The sequence below is a fragment of the Mauremys mutica genome, chromosome 7 (genome assembly GCF_020497125.1).
Source record: "Mauremys mutica isolate MM-2020 ecotype Southern chromosome 7, ASM2049712v1, whole genome shotgun sequence".
In the NCBI taxonomy this organism is placed as follows: Eukaryota; Metazoa; Chordata; order Testudines; family Geoemydidae; genus Mauremys; species Mauremys mutica.
Genome location: NC_059078.1, coordinates 87564404 through 87579766, shown reverse-complemented (window position 1 = coordinate 87579766; position 15363 = coordinate 87564404). Strand labels below are relative to the sequence as shown.

At 47.9% G+C, this 15363-nt stretch overlaps 1 protein-coding gene across 3 annotated transcripts in view; it reads left to right on the top strand.

The window, feature by feature from the left end:
• Positions 1-15363, top strand: part of CDH23 (cadherin related 23) — a 529883-nt gene that overhangs the window by 27295 nt on the left and 487225 nt on the right. The gene's annotated exons all lie outside the window — the stretch shown is intronic.

Below are 15363 nucleotides of genomic sequence, written 5' to 3'. Positions count from 1 at the left end.
CCACGGCTGGCCAGTCAGCTGACTCTGGCTCATGGGGCTCAGGCTGCTGGGCTGTTTGAACTCAGCCTGGAGTGTGAGCTCCGAGATCCTGTCAGGATGGAGGGGCTCAGAGCTCAGGCTCCAGCAATTTTTAGGCCCTGTGAGCCTGAGTCAGCTGGCCCGGGCCAACCACGGCCATGCTGTGGGGCTTTAATCCCTAAGTGGCACTAGAAAGAACTGTAGGTTAAATCCTTCATCATCTGGCACGTGGGAGGGTGTTAAGTGTGTTACACCCATTGTCTTGCATCATGCCTCTCGCTGGCAGGCAATCAGCTGAGCTGTTGAACGTGGCCATTCGTGCTTAGAGGGAACTTTGGCTAGGGTGGTGAGAGCTCCCCCATAGGTTTCAGTCCGTTTTACCCAGGGGCTGTCATGTTTCAGCAGGCTCACCCTTCCTCTGGAGTGGGTCTCCTTGGACACACCACACACATTTGGTAGCCTGAGGGTGCTGGCAGCAGAACTCAGGCTGGATGCAGAGCACCTGAGGATCTGGCCCACTGACTTCATCTTTTGTGAAACAAACTTGCAAGCGGTTTTACATCGCTAACGTTCAACAAACCAAAGTACTGAAACAAATAAGCAAAGTGACACCCTGCCACAGGGTGATCGGCCCTTTTAAGAGGGAGCAGGGCCTACTGCCCTTGTGATTCCTCCTGACTGCCCCCCAAATAAGCTGAGGAGAGTGCACCTGGGTTCTGACGGAGGAGACCAGGAGAGTCAGGGTCCGAGGTGGGAGAGAAGTGTCTGAGTGCAGACCTAGAGAATCAGGTAGGTGAGAGCTGCTGGAGTAGGGAAGGCGTGACCCAGGACAGAAGAGCAGCAGAGAGCTGTCAAGAGGTGCTTGGGAGAAAGCTCCAAGGGACCCAAGAGAGAGGATTTCTGATGAGACCTGGTAAAGAGCTGCTCTTTGGAACTGACCAAAGCTGGAACCTGACAAGCAGCAGGCTTGGGCAGTGGCCCCCTGGGAAAAAGGAAGATCCAGCTTGGCCAGGGGAAGCCGAGCCCAGAAGCCAGAGCGTTGTTGCTGGAGGACGGCTCCCTGGTGCAGGCACAGAAACGACAGGCAGGGAGGCCAGGGTAATGCAACACTGCAGGAGGGGGAGCCCTCTGGATGAAGACCTGAGTGGGGAGCTGCAGGAGGAGCCTGGGAGCAAGGGCTTGGTCCCCTAGGGATGTTCCCTGAGCTGGGGTTGGAGACTCAGGCAGGGAGGCCTGGGGAGTGGAGCGTTACGGGGAGCTCATTGCAGGGAGGCAGTGGTAGAAAAGTCATGAGATTGGTCATTCTCAGAGGGAGGCTTGGAGCGTGGGGCCTGGGAACAAAATACTGCTATTGACTCTTGGCTGGGTGATTTGGAGGCCATGTCACTGGAGCGAGGAATGAAAAACCTGCCATGTTTGTATCTGCTTCCTGTGGGAGCTGGAGAGTGGGTTTACCATAAGGGAATTACTGCACTTGTGTATATTAATAAATTATGCCCAGAAGCGGGCCCTGTGTCAAACACAGGGAGACTATGTTCTTTCTGTGGACAGACAAAAAGGGAAACTGAGGCTGAGTGCACCTGTCATCCTGCAGCCTGCCTCTATAGGGTGCCCCCAGCAGGGTTGCCCTCCTTAAGTACCCAGACTATAAGATCACGTCCCTCTGACTGCTGTCTTGTTTTTCTCCCGCACTTCGACTCCAGCATGATTTTAGTAGCTCCTTTCTTCACGATTTCCTAGAGTTAGGATTAAAGGGATTAGAAACTTTCAGATGCTACACAGCATGAATTCTAGCCCTCCATTCTCAGAAGAGTGCCCACTAAAAGCTGCTGAGAGCTGAAGGAGCAGTGAGACAAGGAATGTGGAGGAGGAGGCTTAGGAAATACAGGAGCTGGTCCCCTACTTCAACCAATTTGAGGAATCTGGAGGTGCACGTCTGGAAGCTTCTCATTCTGCCCAGTAGAGGGCAGTGGTACACACACCTAGACCTAGAGGGACTGGGCTTTCTCTGTATTGGGATTAAAGAGAGGACCAGCCAATTGTGCTAGAACTGTTATCAGTATGCTAGGTATCCCTTTAGCCTTGTGTCTCTCAAAAATTAATATCATTGACTGTGTAGTACATATCTAGTACTAAAGCAATATTGCTAGGGTGGAGGGGCGGCAATACCATTGGCACTGATAACTGAATTGTCTTTCATTTCAGTGTATAGTCTCTGAATATCACATCTTCTACCTTCCTCAACAGCCACATGATCTACCTGTATGCTCCTGCACCGCAGGGTTTGTTAACAATACTATAAGAAACGTGTCTAAAAAGGGAGCGAGCACAATATGGGAGATTCCCCCGTCACCTCCCCCCGACAAATTAAATTCAAGACCAGTAATGCTCCCCAACCCTGCTTTTTTGGAAGGGGGTTGGTGGGAGTGGAGGATGATTTAAGCGAGGGGAGAGACTTCTAGCTGAAGCCAGCGGTGGTGGAAATCTCTAACACGCTCAAGTTGGAAGGTTAGCTCAAAATTTTCAAATGTGGGTACCTAAACTCAAGCACTTACACCTATTTGTAGAGACTTAAATATGGCATGATTACCAGAGGTGCCCAGCCCCCACAGACTGTCCTAGCAGACAAGCGTTCACATCACAAAAAGACACTCCTAAAAGGACCAATAAGCAGGTTTCCGCCCAGCAAAATTCTCAGCCCCCTTAGCCAGTTTCCTTCTGTGACCACCATCATCTTAATCATAACTGGGAACCTCCAGAGAAACAAGCAGCAGCCTCTCTAGCCTGAAGTAAAGCGCTAAGCCTTAGAGCTGGGGCTGTAACAGACTCCTGTCCTCTGTGGCTGAAGCCCAGAGGGGAATGTGTGACACACAGTGAACATTATCATGCCTGCTAATGTCTAGAAATGCCAAACTGTCCCTTAGCAGCAGGGCTGGCTCCACGCACCAGCATTCCAAGCTTGTGCTTGGGGCAGCAATCTGCAAGGGGCGGCAGTCCCGGTTGTTTTGCCCCCAGCAGTGCGGACGGCGGGGGCAGTCAGTGCGCCCTTAGGGCGGCAGGTGCGTTTCCACGGTGGCGGCAATTCGGCAGCAGCTTCTATATTTAGCTGTCCGCGTCAGCTTCAGCTAAACATAGAAGCTGCCACCGAATTGCCGCCGCCGCTGTGGAAACGCGCCTGCCGCCCTAAGAGCACACGGACTGCCCCCGCCGCAGCAGCAATTCGGTGCGCTGCTTGGGGCGGCGAAAACTGTAGATCCGGCCCTGCTTAGCAGGGCAGGAAAGGGAGAGGTTGGGGGGTGACATTGGCTTTCTCACTTCTGGTCCAGACTGAGAGCTTCTAGCCAGGAAGCCTTTCTTTAATGGTGTTACAAATGGTGGTGTCCCGTATAAACTAGGAAATCCTCTTCAACCCCAGCGGAGAAGGGACTGGGGGAAATCACTCTCCAGTAACAACACTTGTTAGCAACAGATGATCATTTCCCTTGGGTAGATAGAGTCAAAAGCCTTTTCCAGTAAGAGGGTAGGGCACAGGGCCACTAGTTCTCATCTGACATGCATCCGAAGAAATGGGTATTCACCCACGAAAGCTCATGCTCCAATACATCTGTTAGTCTATAAGGTGCCACAGGACTCTTTGCTGCTTTTAGTTCTCATCTATCCCTGATGATCTTGCGGTAGGTAAGCACTCTGCTGACGGAGTGTGGGTGGAAGGGAAAATACTGTTTCTTCCTTATGATGTTTGTTTGTCTGTACAGCAGATTAAAGGGTGAGTAAATAAAACTTAAAGGAAATTAAAACAAGCAGACAAAAGGCTAATATGTAAAGTGGAAGCCAACAGTAGCTACACAAGAGTGAGACCATTACCACAGCATGTGGCAGCACTTTCTCCTCAGTTTAAGCAGACTTCAGCAAGAAGATTATTAAACTAATTGTTTAATATATTCTGTGCAATAACACCCATTCCTTAACTGTGAAATAGCTTTATAATCCCAATGGGATATTTACAGGTTCATGTAAACCTCACAGCAAGAATAGGAGACTGCTCTGCTGTGGACCCCCCTGAAATCCTCCTCTTTCCTGTTAAGCTGATGATAATAGCAGTAGTTTGGCTCATTTCTCACATGCACAAAAACGGTTAGTGACAAAGTGTTGACGAGATCAGCAGCAGCCCTCTAAAACTCCCCCATGGCAAGGTAACAATATAACACAATGCAGATCCCAGGCAACCTGAGAAGGCTCCCAAGCTTCACACCAAGGCTTAGCTTTTCAAGCAAATTATTTTTGTCTGTACATAAACCATGTGGTAGCCATAAAAGCAGAGTGGCAGTGTCCAGCTTTTTGGGAACGCTGATGTGTCGTCAATGCTGGGGATATAGGAGAAGCAGCTCCCGTTCCTCCCTGGTATATTGTTGTATCTGGAGGCTCAGTGGCTCGAATATTGCTGCCTAGAATAAGCTTGTTGTGATCTCTGTATCGTCATGTCAGGCACAGGTGCTGGAACTAGGGGTGCTGAAGGTGCTACTGCACCCCCTGGCTGGAAGTGGTTTCCATTATATACAGGGTTTACAGTTTGGTTCAATGGCTCTCAGCGCCCCCACTATACAAATTGTCCCAGCACCTCTGATGTCATGAGCTTCAGGGCCGGCTCCAGCTTTTTTTGCTGCCCCAAGCAGCAAAGAGAAGGGTGCCGGGGGAAAGCCACGATTGGCGGCACTTCGGTGGCAGCTCTACCGCGCCGCTTCATTCTTTGGCGCCAAAGACCCGGACGTGCCGCCCCTTCCCATTGGCTGTCCCAAGCACCTGCTTCCTGCGCTGGTGCCTGGAGACAGCCCTGATGAGCCTGCTGCAAATGGTACCGGGTCATGTCAGACTCAAATAAGTTTCAAGTGGCTTATTATCTGTTGTAAAAGTGCACGGCGCCACCCCATGAAAATTGGGATTGGTGCAGGAATAATTGGTGGAGTGGATACTCCTTAGCAGGGGGGGTTATTTGCCTGTATGTGACTCTCTGAGAAACAACATCAGTCATGTCTCCCTTTGATAACACTTAAAGTAATTGTTGTTTCCCCACTAAGACATAGTAGCAAAAATATAAGCCACGTACTTGGCCCAGATTAAGTCCCCTTTGTGCCACTCCAGTGAGGATTTAAAGCTGACCCAAAGGGAAAGACCTGATTTCCCTCAGCAGCATAACGCCTATGTAGTTGCCTGTCCCCAGTGTGAAAGGAAGCTGGTGTCAGGCAAGGGTACGGTCAGGGAAGGGAGAAGGGATGGCCAGGAGTGCAGTCCCTGCCAGCCATCCCTGCTCAACAGAACATTCCCTAGATCAGGGGTTCTCAACCTTTTTCTTTGTGAGGCCCCCCAACATGCTAGAAAAACTCCACAGGCCCCCCCCCATGGTACAGCAACTGTTTTTCTGCATATAAAACCCAGGGCCAGCGTTACGGGGTAGGAAGCAGGGCAATTGTCGGGGGGCCCCATGCCACAGAGGGCCCCACAAAGTTAAGTTTGATCAGGCTTCGGCTTCCGCCCCTGGTGGTGGGGCTTCTGCATGTCTAATGCTGGCCCTGCTTGGCAGACCCCCTGAAACCTGCTCTCAGCCCTACAGGGGTCTCAGGCCTCTGGCTGAGAACTGCTGCCCTAGGTGGGGCTAACATGCTCTGGGGGGCTATTTATCTCCTGGCTGGCCCCAGGATTTAGGGGAGTGGAAAGGTGCATTACAGCCACTTTTGCTGCCTTCTCCTGAGCACTTGCCTACTGTGAGCAGCTGAGAATCAAGTCTATATGTATATATTTAAATTGATTCCAAATGGTTTCTGGATGACTCCTGTTCTTCAGGCTTTGTATCTCTGACCTACATTTGTTTGTATCCCAAAGATTCTCCCCCCACCTCCCGCACTTCTTTTTCCTTCCCGTCTGAATTTTGACAGTCCATCTTCTTAGGGACAGTCATCACGTCAGAGACACAACTCGCTCTTTACACTGGGAGGCACAGAAGAGAGAAGTCATGCTTCAGAACCCCACCTCCTTGCCCCGTCCTAGCTCTGTCTATCCCTGGGGTATCTAAGCACTGTAGCTGGATCATGGATGGTCTGTGATCTGGCAGCTCAAATACATCAAACATCCTGATACAGCTGGTTTAGAAGCTGTAACCATGATTTCTAATATACTGTATAATATAAATAAGGCATCACGCAAATCAAGACGAATCTCCTCTACAAAGCCAAGGCCACTCTGTCTTTAGAAAAAACTGCCCACTAGGGGCTTGAAATGAAATGCCTGTTACTCAGAGGTCTGCTTTGTATGTGGCAGATGATCTCAGAAAGCTGCTGCCCAGCAGGGCGTGCAGAGACTTTAGTGGTCGATTATCCGCAAGCACTTTCAACTACCATTTGAAAAAATTGCATGGCCACAGAGAAGATCTTTTTGGTCTGGGAATTTTATTTTCCACCTCGTAAGCTCCCACCCTGGAACACCAATCAGTATGCACTGACTTCTAACCCTCAGGAAAGGAATTAGCATTGAATGAACCATTTTGTCTGTGTGTGTTGTTTTTCCAGGTGCTTAGCACTGGAGTTCTCAAGGCACTTCACAAATACAGATCATGTAACCCTCCCTATGCTCCTGTCTGGTAGCCATGGGAAAAGCATTATCCCTATTTTAGGGAAAGAGTAAGTGACACAGGAGGTGTCTGTGGGAGCCCAGATGAGTGAGTACGTAGGTTTCCCAGCTCCATTCCTGTATGCTAAATGCTTGATGCTCCTTGGGTCGCTTTTGTTTCCGTATTTCTAGAGGTGAATTTTAGCACTTTGGCAAGAGTACATCCAAAAGCACCAGCTACAACCAGGCACATCAAAGCTTCCAACACAGATCTCTGAGGTTCTGGAACAATGTTTATAAAAGAGGAGCTGAGAGCCATTGAACTGAACTGTAAACACTGTATATAATGGAAACTACTTCAAGCCAGGGGCTGCAGCAGCACCCCCGGAAACTAGTTCCAGCACCTATGAGATCTCTGTCCCTTCACTTCACTGCAGCCCTAGGCTGGGAGCCTCTCCCAAGCTGTCTGTCAGGCTCACTTGTGTGGGGATATCAGACACTTGGGAATAGACTGAAAGCACCAAACTTGTTTTGGCTGGTGTTGTGACAACCTGGATTTGAATCCAGTATTTAAAGAGGTAAGATGTTGATGTTAGCTATTGCCCCCAATCCCTTCTCCACTCTGTGTCTTCAATCTGCGAGTGCTAAATCTTCCTCTTTGCCCATTTTTCTTCCCTGTTATAAGTTTGTCACCTTAAGGCTGCGCAGGCTTTTTGTTTTCCTGCCTGTTCTCTCTCCCTACTGGTTTTGGCTGCTTGGCAATACATCACTTTCCTGCAGACATATGACTGTGAGCTTTTCTCACTCCACTTGCCCTTTTGCCCTTTATCTCCAATGTTAGCAATTCACCATTCACTGCTATTAAACATCCCCAAACTCAGAAACTGAAATCAGTGCATCTTGTTCAAGCTGCACTGAACTGGTCCTCCCCAGAACCTTTGTTTTGGGCTTTCTTTTCCTTTTAGTTTTTGCTGTGTAATGAAACCAGTACTTCTCTTTGGTTAAGTGGCAACTCTTCCCTGCTCCTTCCCATCTTCTCCAGCAGGCTAAAGCCAGCATCTGTGTGAGTCAGCCAATCTCTTCTACTGGTAGCACAGAGCACCCAGTGTTTATACCTCCTACTCCTATCAACGCTTCACGGACGTTGTTGTAAGCTCGCAAACCTTGACATCACAACTGATCAGCCAATGGAAAGACTTGGTCTAGGGTAGCCACCTGAGGTGAGAACCAAGATACTAGTTGGGGAGAGAGAAATGTTGCCTTATAACTGGTTTCACAGGTATTTTGGGAGCATGTAGGAGCAGTATAATGAGAATCCTGTCTCCCTCTGGTGGCTGGCCCTAGTGACTTTATAGCTGCTACTCAGAGCTAACAGAGTTCTCCGTGGTAGAGCCCCGTGGTGGGGTGGTTTATTTTGTTTGGCTTTGGGGGGAGAGGATGCTGATGATCCTGGGTTCAGTCCTCACTGACTGTGGTGGCTGTTGGTATAACAGGCAATTTGTTGCAAGAGCACCAGGGACCCAACAGATACTTCAGCTGTAGAGTGATTCTAGTACAGATCAGCCATCAAGATGTGGGCCTGTGGAGATAAGGAGCTGGAGTGGGCTGTGGGAAATGGAGACCATGAGCCTCTAAGTTCAGAGACATGCAGATGTATAAGGGATCTAAGCACAGAGCTCTCCTTTCATCCTGTGTGTGCAGCTAGCATAGAGGCTGGAGGTTTTGCCCTTAAAAATGAGTTCTATCAAATTTGAGATGAAACGAATACATTTCTACAGACACTTATCAGGGTTCTATGGAAAATACTTACAGCATGGATATTCTTCTCTATTACTTACACAGGGTTTTTGTAACTGTCCTGTAAAATTTTATAGCAGAGTCACTTCTCTGTCAGGTTCTATAGAGTTGTTCAAAAACGCTATAGAAAAAGGTATACTTTTTTTATTACCTTCTACTTTTCCCTAAGGGACATCCAGTAGGAAGGTGAAGCCAAGAAAACTGCAGAAAGATGAGTTTGGTGCACAAGCAGGATGCTCTTGTCTTAAAATAAGTGTGGCCTTGCTAGTCCATGAAACTAGAGGGCATTAATGATCCTTAGGTGGCAACTGAGTGTGTTGAAATGTCCCCTGCTTCAGGGTGCTGGGATGCCCGTGAACAGTATTGAGGAAGCAGAGAAGAGCTAGGAAAGCAAGTGCTAGCTGTTGCTAAGCTTTGCACTAAGATGGTTCTTCACAACCATTCTCTGCTGAATTAGCAGTTGGCTTGCTGGAGAGTGGAGGTTCTGTTCCTCTTCTCAATTTTGTTGCCACTATTGCCTAACAATCAAATGCCCAGAATTTCATGGTTTTCTCTCTTGAGTTTTCCAGCAAAGAAATATAAATCCCAAAAGTTGAACTCTCCAGACCTGCCTTTTTTGGGTGCCTGATTCCTAGGCTTCAACATGCTAGCATCCTATGCTTCTGTCTAACGACCTGTCTCAGACATACACAGCCAGGATTTGATGGGCTCAGCATTGCTGTCAAGGCACCTCCCTGTTGGCTTCTCTTTAACCAGCTGGCCCTTTGTTCTTCTGAATGCAAGCTCCTGCTTGTGGGGTCCTCCCTAGGAAGGCATGGAGAGCATGTATTTAACACTTTAAAATTATTTTTATTTAAACCTGGTATAAGTTTAACACAGCAGCCACCAGGGCCTGGCATTTACTGCAGCACCCTGCATTCCAGATCCCTGCCTTGCAGCTCCTTACAGGGTTGCCAACTCTTATGGTTTTGTCACAAGGCTTAACTTCCTTAAAGCCTCAGCTCCTGGCGCTAGTGAGAATTTTAGCTTTCCTTTTTTTAAACCCTGCTTCCTCCCACAAAACACCTGGATTGATCAGTCTTCAGCTGTCGTTAAGACTGCACTGATCACAACATGTCCACCATTCTTGCACTCTTGCCTTTCTTCTCCACATTCGTCCGAGATATTTAACAATGTCATCTTCCCATCTTCTTGGAGGCCAACTGGGTGGTCTTTTCTGTTCTTGCGGGTACCACTCAGCAATGATTGCGGTCCACCTATTGTCCGTGAGCCGTGCTGTATGGCCTGCCCATTGCACCTTGTTATATCTGCTTTCCACGACAATATATTTCATACCGCTACATTCTCTGATCATTTCATTCGGGATGCGATCCAGAAGGGAAATTTCCAACATAGCTCGTTCTATTGCCCTTTCAGCTACTAACAGCCGCTGCTCTTCTCTCTTTGTCAGTGCCCACGTTTCACTGCCATACAGCATGGCTGGTGACATTTTTGAATTGAAGATATTTGTACATGTGGTCTTGTCAATTTTTCCTTTGAGGACGTCCTTGATGGAATTAAACGCACACCATCCTGTCCAAATCCTTCACGAGAGTTCTCTGTTCAGATCTTGGCACATATTAACTTTTTGGACCAAATATATGTACTGTTCCACTTCTTCGATTTCTTCTCCTGTTACTGTTGTTTGGGCTTTTCGTAAGATGTCTGATCACATGTATTTTGTTTTGCAGTGGTTCATTTTCAGGCCGACCTGACTGCTTTTCCTGTCGAGTCTTCGTAGCATGTTCTGCAGTTGGTTGGTGCTTTCGGCAATTAGTACGATGTCGTCCATGAATCTGAGATGAGATAATCGTTCTCCATTTATGTTGACATCACTCCTCCAATTGATCTTGTTCGTAACCATTTTGAGGCAGGCAGTGAATAATTTTTGTGAAATCAGATCTCCTTGCTTTACGCCTTTCTCGACTGGGATGCGGAGGGGAGTTTCAAGGAGAGTAATGTCTGTTGTACATCCAGTATTCGCTTCCTTCAACAAACTGATATACTGCATGTTAATGCTCTGCTCTATGTGCGCCTTTAATATTGCATTAAACTCAATGCTATTGAAGGCTTTTTCATAGTTGACGAAAGCAATGCACAGCAGGAGTTTGTATTCCCTTGCTCTTTCTAGGAGCTGGCTACTGGTAAATGTATGGTTGATCGTGCTAAAATTTCTTCGAAACCCTGCCTGCTCTCTTGGCTGTTATTCATCCAGACTCTGAGAGAGTTGGTTTGTTATCACCTTTGTAAAGAGCTTGTAGAGGTGAGAGAGCAGGTATATAGGGCAGTAGTTCTTAAGATTTTCTCTATCGCCCCTCTTGTGCAACAAGATGGTATTCAACTCCTTCCAGCTTGATGGTATTTTTCCTTCTTCAAGATATCAACTGAATCTTAAAGCGAGGGCTTTCCAAAGTTTTTCGCCTCCCGCAGAAATAATTTCTGATGTTATTCCATCTTTGCCTGGAGCTTTCCCCTTCTTCATCTGGTGTAGTGTGCTTCAGACTTCGCTGACGATTATTGGGGGGACGTGTTCTTCTGACTCTTGGAGCATTGGGAGAGGGATGTTGATTCTTGATTTGAACAGTTCTGTATAGGAGTCCTTACAGACCTCCTCCAGTCTGTCAATTACTGTCTCTCCATCCTTGTTCTTCAATGTTGTTACGCTCAATCTATTCTGCGTCAATTCCTGCTTGCATGTCTTGAGGCTCTTGCATAATTCAGCTGTTTTTGAGGAGCTTTTCTTTCCAGAAGTTCTCAAAGTCATCCTTCAGTTTTCGCCGTATAAGCTTGCACAGAATGGAGTACTCGAGGTTGTTATCCGAGCTCCTTTTCAACATGGCTACTTCGCACATTCACAAATTCTCCGCTTCTCCAACAAGCTTTTCATTTAATTTGAGATTCTTCCTTTTGCCTTCTTCAGCTTTTAAATTTAAGCTGCTTTTATGCAACATCTCAGCTTGTCAGCAAAAATGCTATAGTCCTCATCACACTTTTCCATCTGACTCCAGTCAAACCCAGAGATTGCTTTCTTCAGCTTTGCTTCACCGAATGTCTTCGGCTGCTGTTTCCTGTTTGCCATCTGTAACGCCTTCTTTTCCACCACTTCATCGAAAATCAACTTCGCTCTAAGCAGGCGATGGTCACTGTCGGTGTTGAAAGGCTGCACCACAGAGATGTCTTGAACGATGCACCTTTTATTAACTAAAATATAGTCGATTTCATTCTTGCTCTTCGCGTTTGGCGCGACCCACATCCACCTTCTTGCGGTCTTCTTTTTGTACCAGGTGTTTGCCATGTACAGTTCTTTCATTTCTGCCATCGCTACCAGCCTTTCTCCTCTTTCATTCCTTTCACCACTGCCGTATCTCCCGCTGAACTTTTCACCAGCTTTCTCTCACCCAACCTTGGTGTTAAAATCTCCCATCATGACACTGTAAGTGGACTTTTGCATGAGGGCTCTTTCGAGCTCTCGGTAGAATTCTTCCACTTCTTCGTCCTCACTTGCACTTGTGGGAGTGTAGGCCTGGATGATCTTGAGGGTAGCTTTTGACTCCATCTGAAGATGCAACACACCAACATGTGATGATATTAGCTGGCATGATATAACTTTCAAAGACCAATCCTTGCTGACGATAAATCTGACTCCTCCAAGATTTCTAACTACATCTCCCTTTCCGAGCCTCAGTGTTTCCATCCTTCCAGTTGACTTCCATCTCCTTCTTTCGTCAGGTTTTGCTGACACCAAGGATATCGCATCTTATCCTTTTCTTCTCTTCCATCAGATGGTTTAACGTTTCTTCCCTCGCCAGCAACCTACAATTGTAAGTACACACAACAAGGGTTGTCCTTTTCCATGTTGGCCTAGCACCTGACATTTTTAGCAGCCTTTTGTCGCTCAATTTCCGCTCTGCCACCGTAGAACGGTTTGATAATGCGCAGGGAACTAAAACCCATTTACTTGTGTTGTTTTAGCCGTTAACTTCAAGCCATCCCACTGGCCAGGCAGGCAGGCATGCGTATCTCTTCAAGCTTAGCTATCCTTCAACCTCTATGAAGAAGGGAAAGCACTCTTTCTGAGAAAGCAATCCCCCTCCCTGGATTGGATAGTCCAACACCTTTGTAGCACGATTAGACCTACCAGAGCATATGCCCCGCTACCATAGCTGTCAGATGGCCAGGGTCACAGCTGTGCCACAATGAGGCACTGAGGTAGGATTTTGCAGTGACCCGCAAAACAACAAACAAACTTTCTAGCTCTTGCGGTTAAGGAGGAGAGCTTGAAAATGTGGACCCCTAAAAGCTCAAACACCAGAAGGCAAATAAAACATCCTTAAATGTATTATTTATTAAAATCTCATGATTTTGGGGTGTCTGACTCATGATTTTTTATTACCTGGCATTACCAATACTGCTTATGCAACATGGCTACTTTGCACATTCACAAATTCGTATTTCAGCATAGAATTGACTGGGAGCATGCAAAACTAACGGGCTGTGGGGCAGAGGAGAGTGCAGCAAATTCAAAGGCAGGGGAACTATTCACAGGCACTATAGCCCATCCTCCAGCACTTCCTCTCCAGCTTTTTGTTGCTGTTAGAAAAGACCTAGTTCCAGTGTGTAAAGTGACTTGGGGGAAATCTCTATTACTTTGTTTTCCAATAGTGCCTGAAGACCCTAACCAAGATCCAGGCCGTGGTGTGCTAGGTGAAGAGCTTGCAGAATAAACAGACAAAGTGGTAGGACAAGAGTATACTTGTTCCCGTTTTTAAAGCTGGGGAGCTGAGGCCCAGAGTGATGGGTAGGAGGTTATTCAGGCAGCCTGTGCACAGCCAGGAAATTGAACCCAGAGCACCTCCGTCTCAATCCTGGGCCATGCTCATGCTTCCCCCTGGATGGCATCTCTGGCATTTCCTTGGCTTTTCTAATAGGGCTGGGCTAACGACTGAGGCAATGATCTGGCCTGGCTGAGTTGATCCCGACTGGACTGGTAATTGCTTCCAGGTCAGACTGCACGGTGCAGCTGGACATTGTATTCAGAACCTGACTCCTGCAGTCACTCACCCCTGCTTTCCAGGTGAGCCAGAAACCGGAGCCCATGGAAACCAGATGCAAAACACTTCTGATGGGCCAATTAAAATCTCCACTTCCCTTGTTCAATAATGTTTGTTGTCTGGCAGTTAAACTGCATCTCGTAATAAATGAGTGTACTGGCTGTTTCAGCCCTGGCTGGAAATCAAGGAAAACACATCTGTCAAATGCACTAGGCCCTCTTGGAAACCTGCTGCATCTCTCTCCTGCCACCTTGCATCCCATCTCTATCCTTGCTCCCATGATAAATCCGCAATAGTTAACCTTTCCCATGGCTCAGGCGGCAGTTGTTGGTCCACGTGGTCTGGCCTGAAGTTTCTCAGAACTAATGAGCCCCAGCCCGTGGGGTGGCAACTGCTGTGGTTCTGAGGACGGGCCCACGTGCTCTCAGCCTCGCTCTCACTAAGTAAACAGGGGGTTGAAATAACTGAGCCTGGTTATTAAAGGCGAAAGGAGGCAATTAGAACAGCGCGACAAGGAAAAAGTGACGCTTTGGCAGAATTAAGGCTGATGAGGCAAAAGGCTCTCAGCCATGGGAACAATGCGAGATATTAATCATGCACTAAAACAATAATTGCTGTCTCCCATCCCTATGCTGCTGCTCCCGCCTCCTTCACCCTGCAAAAAGGCCCTGGTCACTGGCTGCATTCTGAATCTCTATCTCTGTGCCCCTCTTAAATCAATCTGGTCTGAGTCAGCAGCAGTGCAGTGACAGGTTTGGGCTGCTAGGGTATTCTTCCCTTTGTTTTGTTCTGGGCTGCTTTGTGCTTTATCTAATCTGCATCCTCATCTGAGCCTCCGGGGCAGGGGAGAGATGCAAGTGGATCAAAAGGCTCCTGGCCCACTTCATGTCCCTACCAACCCTTCCTCCTCTGTCATTAATTTCCTTTGCGTGGTGTCTCAGGGTCTGTCTACACTCCAAGTACTACAGCTGCAGCTACGTGGAGTAGACACTACAGCTACAGAAGGGCTTTCTCTGTGGCTATAGTAAATCCACCTCTCTGAGATGCAGCAACTAGGTCTAAGGAAGAATTCTTCCATCGACTTAGCTGCACCTACAGCGGGAGTTAGGTTGACCTAATTACATTGCACAGGACATTGACGTTTTTCGGAGCCCTGAGCAATGTAGCTAGATCAACGTAAGTTTTAGGTGTAGACTAGGCTTAAGTATCTCTGCAGTTCTTCCTACTGGGATATCCGAACACCCTGTGTGTAAAATGAAAACCATGGAACCATGAAAACCAATTTCAATAATGGGCCCTATTTGTTTCTCAGGAATGAGACTGTGTAACCCTAGAGAGACATGGTGGGTGAGGTCAGGGCCAGATTAACTCTTTTTGTGGGCCCGGCGCCAAACATATTTGTGGGCCCCCCTGGGGAATGATTGTAAAAGGGACCAAGGGTAAAATCACAGTGGAGCAGGAGCTAGGGTTGGTCTCTGGAGCAAGGGATGGGTCAGGGGTAAACTGCAAGCACAGCAGGGCTGGGGAGGGGGTAAACAGGATCCCCCCCGCCCCTGCTCACATGGAGCGGGTACCTACCTGGTTCTAGCCCATTCTGTTTGTCTCTCTCTGCGCTGAGCTGCCCCTCCTCCCGCAGCAGCAGGACAGGTTCTCTTCCAGCCCTCTGGGGTGGGTGTTGGGAGTGGGAGAAGCAGAGGCTAATGTGGTTACTCCTCTAACCGGACATTTAGTTTCCAGTCAGCGCTGCTAACTGGACACTCGGGTCCCATTTTCTACTGGAGTTTCCAGTCTAAAACTGGATACCTGGCAACAGGGCTGCCAGAAAAGCCTGAGGGGGGGGAGAGGGGCAAGCAATCAA